The 7,787-nt window shown below is 42.8% G+C and overlaps 1 non-coding gene across 1 annotated transcript; it reads left to right on the top strand.

Moving 5' to 3' along the window:
• Positions 1 to 7,021: 7,021 nt before the first annotated feature.
• Positions 7,022 to 7,129, top strand: LOC112704460 (small nucleolar RNA R71). Its single transcript, XR_003155084.1, has one exon. It is a non-coding gene; the product is annotated as a small nucleolar RNA R71 (small nucleolar RNA).
• The last annotated feature ends 658 nt before the right edge of the window (positions 7,130 to 7,787 follow it).

Here is a 7,787-nt window from a genome sequence, read left to right as displayed (position 1 = left end):
AATTACAAAAATGAAAATCCTAATTTAATTGATCCATGTGCCTTTGAGTCATGTTGAGTGGGCTTTGCTTGCTTTGGAATTGAGGAAAAATGGGTTTGGTTGGCCTTGATTCAATTTGTTGAAGAATTGAATTAAATTGAATTTTGGTTGATTTTGGCCCATGTTGCTCCCAGGAGGCTGCCCTGCCCTTGTGGAGGGCAGGGCAGGATTTGGTGCGTGCGTCCTTGGTGCGAGCGTGGTGTGGGCTTGGAGTGTGAAGATGCTGCCCTGCCCTTGCGGAGGGCAGGGCAGAAAAATCTGGTGCGCCAATTTGGTGCTTGTGCGTGCTGCTGGTGCTGCCGAAGCCTTCCTTGGTGCGCCAATCTGGTGCGTGTGTGTGCACCACAAAATGCTGCCCTGCCCTCGCGGAGGGCAGGGCAGTGTTTCCAAAAGATGAAGTTCCAAGTTCGAAACTTGGTGGATGCACACGCTACTCCTTTTCCTTGGTTTATTTTTGCTTATTTTTGGCCCTTAAAGATGCCTTTCGTTCCTGCCTCAATTGGACGCCAAATATGGATTTCTATATATCGTTGGAAAGCTCTGAATGTCAGCTTTCCAATGCAACTGGAAGCACATCAATCGGGCGTCTGTAGCTCAAGTTATAGCCCTTTGAAGTAGGCATGGTCATGTTGTGAGCGCCCAGATTTTAACTTAGCCAAAATTTGCTTCATCCTCACTTTGCTTCATTATGATTCTGCCCTGCCCTTGGCAAGGGCAGGGCAGTGTGCGTGCTGGGTGTTTTCCTCTTTGATTTTGTCATGGGCCACGCTTTTAAAAGCGTGGCCTAAGGCTCCAAAGTGTGCTCCAACTTCAAAGTGTGTCCCAAAGCTCTTTTTTTTCTCCTTTTTTGTGCTTCTTTGCTTCTTTTTCTTCTTTTTTTCTACAAGATTTATAATATTAAAAGATCAAGAAAATATATCATTTAAGCACAAAAGCATTTAATATTTAAACACAAATCATCAATTTCTTGTATGAAAAAGCATAGAAAATGGGTATATGATGACTTGTCATCAGAACTTCAGATAAGCGCATGAAGATGCCTTCCCTTCCGTCTCTCTGCTTTCCTACTGTCTTCATCCAATCCTTCTTATTCCTTTCCATGGCAAGCTTGTGTAGGGTTTCACCGTTGTCAATGGCTACCTCCCATCCTCTCAGTGAAAGCGATTGCATATGCTCTGTCACAGCATAGCGGAATTCATCTGTCGGTTCTCGGTCAGGCCGGAATAGAATCCATTGATTCTTTTGCGTCTGTCACTAACGCCCCGCCTGCTAGGAGTTTGAAGCACGTCACAGTCATTCAATCATTGAATCCTACTCAGAATACCACAGACAAGGTTAGACCTTCTGGATTCTCTTGAATGCTACCATTAGTTCTTGCCTATACCACGAAGACTCTGATCTCACGAAATGGTTGGCTCGTTTGTCAGGCGAGCACTCGGTTGTCAGGCGATCAACCATGCATTGTGCAATCAGGAATCCAAGAGATATTCACTATAGCCTTAGTTGCTTGTAGAACAGAAGTGGTTGTCAGTCACCTTGTTCATGAGTGAGAATGATGATGAGTGTCACGGATCATCACATTCATCAAGTTGAAGAACAAGTGATATCTTAGAACAAGAACAAGCGGAATTGAATGGAAGAACAATAGTAATTGCATTAATACTCGAGGTACAGCAGAGCTCCACACCTTAATCTATGGTGTGTAAAAACTCCACCGTTGAAAATACATAAGAACAAGGTCTAGGCATGGCCGTGAGGCCACCCTCCCAATGATCTAAGAACTAGATGTCCGAAGATGAAAATACAATAGTAAAAGATCCTATATATAGAGAACTAGTAGCCTAAGGGTTACAGAGATGAGTAAAAGACATAAAAATCCACTTCCGGGCCCACTTGGTGTGTGCTTGGGCTGAGCATTGAAGCATTTTTCGTGCAGAGACTCTTCTTGGAGTTAAACGCCAGCTTTTATGCCAGTTTGGGCGTTTAACTCCCATTTGGGTGCCAGTTCCAGCGTTTAACGCTGGGATTTCTGAGGGTGACTTTGAACGCCAGTTTGGGCCATCAAATCTTGGGCAAAGTATGGACTATCATATATTGCTGGAAAGCCCAGGATGTCTACTTTCCAACGCCGTTGAGAGCGCGCCAATTGGGCTTCTGTAGCTCCAGAAAATCCACTTCGAGTGCAGGGAGGTCAGAATCCAACAGCATCTGCAGTCCTTTTCAGTCTCTGAATCAGATTTTTGCTCAGGTCCCTCAATTTCAGCCAGAAAATACCTGAAATCACAGAAAAACACACAAACTCATAGTAAAGTCCAGAAAAGTGAATTTTAACTAAAAACTAATAAAAATATACTAAAAACTAACTATATCATACCAAAAACATACTAAAAACAATGCCAAAAAGTGTATAAATTATCCGCTCATCACAACACCAAACTTAAATTGTTGCTTGTCCTCAAGCAACTGAAAATCAAATAAGATAAAAAGAAGAGAATATGCAATGAATCCCAAAAACATCTATGAAGATCAGTATTAATCAGATGAGCGGGGCTTTTAACTTTTTGCCTCTGAACAGTTTTGGCATCTCACTCTATCCTTTGAAATTCAGAATGATTGGCTTCTTTAGGAACTTAGAATCCAGATAGTGTTATTGATTCTCCTAGTAAAGTGTGATGATTCTTGAACAAAGCTACTTATTGAGTCTTGGCTGTGGCCCAAAGCACTCTGTCTTCCAGTATTACCACCGGATACATACATGCCACAGACACATAATTGGGTGAACCTTTTCAGATTGTGACTCAGCTTTGCTAAAGTCCCCAATTAGAGGTGTCCAGGGTTCTTAAGCACACTCTTATTTGCCTTGGATCACAACTCTTATTTCTTTCTCTTTTTTTTTCGATTTTTTTCTTTTTTTTTGAAAAGAAATGCTTTTTCTTGCTTCAAGAACCATTTAAATGATTTTTCAGATCCTCAGTAACATGTCTCCTTTTTCATTATTCTTTCAAGAGCCAACATTCATAAACCACAAATTCAAGAGACATATGCACTGTTTAAGCATACATTCAGAGAACAAAAGTATTGCCACCACATTTAAACTGTTATAAAATTCAAAATTCATGCAATTCTTCCTTTTTCAATTAAGCACGTTTTTATTCAAGAAAGGTGATGGATTCATAGGACATTCATAACTTTAAGGCATAGACACTAATGATCACAAGACACAAACATAGATAAACATAAGCATAAAATTCGAAAAACAGAAGAATAAAGAACAAGGAAATCAAAGAACGGGTCCACCTTAGTGATGGCGGCTCTTTCTTGCTCTTGAAGATCCTATGGAGTGCTTGAGCTCCTCAATGTCTCTTCCTTGTCTTTGTTGCTCCTCCCTCATGATTCTTTGATCTTCTCTAATCTCATGGAGGATGATGGAGTGTTCTTGATGCTCCACCCTTAGTTGTCCCATGTTGGAACTCAACTCTCCTAGGGAGGTGTTTAGTTGCTCCCAATAGTTTTGTGGAGGAAAGTGCATCCCTTGAGGAATCTCAGGGATCTCATGATGAGTGGGATCTCTTGTGTGCTCCATCCTTTTCGTAGTGATGGGCTTATCCTCATCAATGGGGATATCTCCCTCTATGTCAACTCCAACTGAATAACAGAGGTGACAAATGAGATGAGGAAAGGCTAACCTTGCCAAGGTAGAGGACTTGTCCGCCACCTTATAGAGTTCTTGGGCTATAACCTCGTGAACCTCTATTTCTTCTCCAATCATGATGCTATGGATCATGATAGCCCGGTCTATGGTAACTTCGGACCGGTTGCTAGTGGGAATGATTGAGCGTTGTATAAACTCTAACCATCCTCTAGCCACGGGCTTGAGGTCATGCCTCCTTAATTGAACCGGCTTTCCTCTTGAATCTCTCTTCCATTGGGCGCCCTCTTCACATATGACTGTGAGGACTTGGTCCAACCTTTGATCAAAGTTGACCCTTCTAGTGTAAGGATGTTCATCTCCTTGCATCATAGGCAAGTTGAACGCCAACCTTACACTCTCCGGACTAAAATCCAAGTATTTCCCCCGAACCATAGTAAGATAATTCTTTGGATTCGGGTTCATACTTTGGTCATGGTTCTTGGTGATCCATGTATTGGCATAGAACTCTTGAACCATCAAGATCCCGACTTGTTGAATGGGGTTGGTAAGGACTTCCCAACCTCTTCTTCGGATCTCATGTCGGATCTCCGGATATTCACCCTTTTTGAGTGAAAAAGGGACCTCGAGGATCACCTTCTTTAAGGCCACAACTTCATAGAAGTGGTCTTGATGCACCCTTGAGATGAATCTCTCCATCTCCCATGACTCGGAGGTGGAAGCTTTTGCCTTCCCTTTCCTCTTTCTAGAGGTTTCTCCGGCCTTGGATGCCATAAATGGTTATGGAAAAACAAAAAGCAATGCTTTTACCACACCAAACTTAAAATGTTTGCTCGTCCTCGAGCAAAAGAAGAAAGAAGAGAGTAGAAGAAGAAGAAATGAGGAGAAAGTGAATGGCTTTGTAATCGGCCAAAGGCGAGAGATATGGTGTTTAAGATGTGTGAAAATGAAGGAGTGAAGGAGGGTTTATATAGGAGAGGGGGAGAGAGATGTTCGGCCATTTGAGGGTGGGTTTGGGTGGGAAAGTGGTTTGAATTTGAATGGTGAGGTAGGTGGGGTTTTATGAAGGATGGATGTGAGTGGTGAAGAGAAAGATGGGATTTGATAGGTGAGGGGTTTTTTGGGGAAGAGGTGTTGAGGTGATTGGTGAAGAAGAGAGAGAGTGGTAGGGTAGGTGGGGATCCTGTGGGGTCCACAGATGCTGAGGTGTCAAGGAAAAGTCATCCCTGCACCAAATGGCTCACAAAATCACGTTTTGTGCCATTTCTGGCGTTAAACGCCGGGCTGGTGCCAATTTCTGGCGTTTAACGCCAGCATCTTGCCCCTTTCTGGCGTTTAACGCCAGTCTGGTGCCCCTTTCTGGCGTTAAACGCCCAGAATGGTGCCAGACTGGGCGTTAAACGCCCACCAGCTAACCTCACTGGCGTTTAAACGCCAGTGGGTGCGTCCTCCAGGGTGTGCTGTTTTTCTTCCTGTTTTTCATTCTGTTTTTGCTTTTTTCATTAATTTTGTGACTTCTTATGATCATCAACCTACAAAAAAGATAAAATGACAAAAGAAAATAGTTAATTATAAAACATTGGGTTGCCTCCCAACAAGCGCTTCTTTAATGTCATTAGCTTGACAGAGGTCTCTCATGGAGCCCCACAGATACTCAGAGCTGTGTTGGGACCTCCCAACACCAAACTTAGAGTTTGAATGTGGGGGTTCAACACCAAACTTAGAGTTTGGTTGTGGCCTCCCAACACCAAACTTAGAGTTTGACTGTGGGGGCTCTGTTTGGCTCTGTTTTGAGAGAAGCTCTTCATGCTTCCTCTCCATGATGATAGAGGGATATCCTTGGGCTTTAAACACCAAGGATTCTTTATTCACTTGAATGATCAACTCTCCTCTATCAACATCAATCACAGCCTTTGCTGTGGCTAGGAAGGGTCTGCCAAGGATGATGGATTCATCCATGCACTTCCCAGTCTCTAGGACTATGAAATCAGTAGGGATGTAATGGTCCTCAACTTTTACGAGAACATCCTCCACAAGTCCATAGGCTTGTTTTCTTGAATTGTCTGCCATCTCTAGTGAGATTTTTGCAGCTTGTACCTCAAAGATCCCTAGTTTCTCCATTACAGAGAGGGGCATGAGGTTTACACTTGACCCTAAGTCACACAAGGCCTTCTTGAAGGTCATGGTGCCTATGGTACAAGGTATTGAAAACTTCCCAGGATCCTGCCTCTTTTGAGGCAGTTTCTGCCTAGACAAGTCATCAAGTTCTTTGGTGAGCAAAGGGGGTTCATCCTCCCAAGTCTCATTTCCAAATAACTTGTCATTTAGCTTCATGATTGCTCCAAGGTATTTAGCAACTTGCTCTTCAGTGACATACTTATCCTCTTCAGAGGAGGAATACTCATCAGAGCTCATGAATGGCAGAAGTAAGTCCAATGGAATCTCTATGGTCTCATTTTGAGCCTCAGATTCCCATGGTTCCTCATTGGGGAACTCATTGGAGGCCAGTGGACGCCCAGTGAGGTCTTCCTCAGTGGCGTTCACTGCCTCTTCTTCCTCACAGAATTCGGCCATGTTGATGGCCTTGCACTCTCCTTTTGGATTTTCTTCAGTATTGCTTGGGAGAGTACTAGGAGGGAGTTCAGTAATTTTCTTGCTCAGCTGACCCACTTGTCCTTCCAAATTTCTGATGGAGGACCTTGTTTCAGTCATGAAACTTTGAGTGGTTTTGATTAGATCAGAGACCATTGTTGCTAAGTCAGAGGTATTCTGCTTAGAACTCTCTGTCTGTTGCTGAGAAGATGATGGAAAAGGCTTGCTATTGCTAAACCTGCTTCTTCCACCATTATTGTTATTGAAACCTTGTTGAGGTCTCTGTTGATCCTTCCATGAAAGATTTGGATGATTCCTCCATGAAGGATTGTAGGTGTTTCCATAGGGTTCTCCCATGTAATTCAACTCTTCTATTGAAGGGTTCTCATGATCATAAGCTTCTTCCTCAGATGAAGCTTCCTTAGTACTGCTTGGTGCATTTTGCATTCCAGACAGACTTTGAGAAATCATATTGACTTGTTGAGTCAATATTTTGTTCTGAGCCAAAATGGCATTCAGAGTGTCAATCTCAAGAACTCCTTTCTTCTGACTAGTCCCATTGCTAACAGGATTTCTTTCAGAAGTGTACATGAATTGGTTATTTGCAACCATTTCAATCAGTTCTTGAGCTTCAGTAGGCGTCTTCTTCAGATGAAGAGATCCTCCAGCAGAGCTATCCAGAGACATTTTGGATAGTTCAGAGAGACCATCATAGAAAATACCTATGATGCTCCATTCAGAAAGCATATCAGAAGGACACTTTCTGATTAATTGTTTGTATCTTTCCCAAGCTTCATAGAGGGATTCTCCTTCCTTCTGTCTGAAGGTTTGGACTTCCACTCTAAGCTTACTCAATTTTTGAGGTGGAAAGAACTTTGCCAAGAAGGCATTGACTAGCTTTTCCCAAGAGTCCAGGCTTTCTTTAGGTTGTGAATCCAACCATGTCCTAGCTCTGTCTCTTACAGCAAAAGGGAATAGCATAAGTCTGTAGACCTCAGGGTCAACCCCATTAGTCTTGACAGTGTCACAGATTTGCAAGAACTCAGCTAAAAACTGATGAGGATCTTCCAATGGAAGTACATGGAACTTGCAATTCTGTTGCATTAGAGAAACTAATTGAGGCTTAAGCTCAAAGTTTTTTGCTCCAATGGCAGGGATAGAGATGCTTCTCCCATAGAAGTCGGGAGTAGGTGCAGTAAAGTCACCCAGCACCTTCCTTGCATTGTTGGCATTGTTGTTGTTTTCGGCTGCCATGTGTTCTTCCTCTTTGAAGAATTCGGTCAGGTCCTCTAAAGAGAGTTGTGCTTTGGCTTCTCTTAGCTTTCTCTTCAAGGTCCTTTCAGGTTCAGGACCAGCCTCAACAAGAATGCCTTTGTCTTTGCTCCTGCTCATAAGAAAGAGAGGGGAACAAGAAAATGTGGAATCCTCTATGTCACAGTATAGAGATTCCTTGAAGTGTCAGAGGAAAAGAAGAGTAGAAGACAGAAGTAGAAAATTCGAACTTATC

Source organism: Arachis hypogaea, chromosome 7 (genome assembly GCF_003086295.3).
Source record: "Arachis hypogaea cultivar Tifrunner chromosome 7, arahy.Tifrunner.gnm2.J5K5, whole genome shotgun sequence".
Classification (NCBI taxonomy): domain Eukaryota; kingdom Viridiplantae; phylum Streptophyta; class Magnoliopsida; order Fabales; family Fabaceae; genus Arachis; species Arachis hypogaea.
This window is presented reverse-complemented; position numbering and strand designations above follow the sequence as displayed.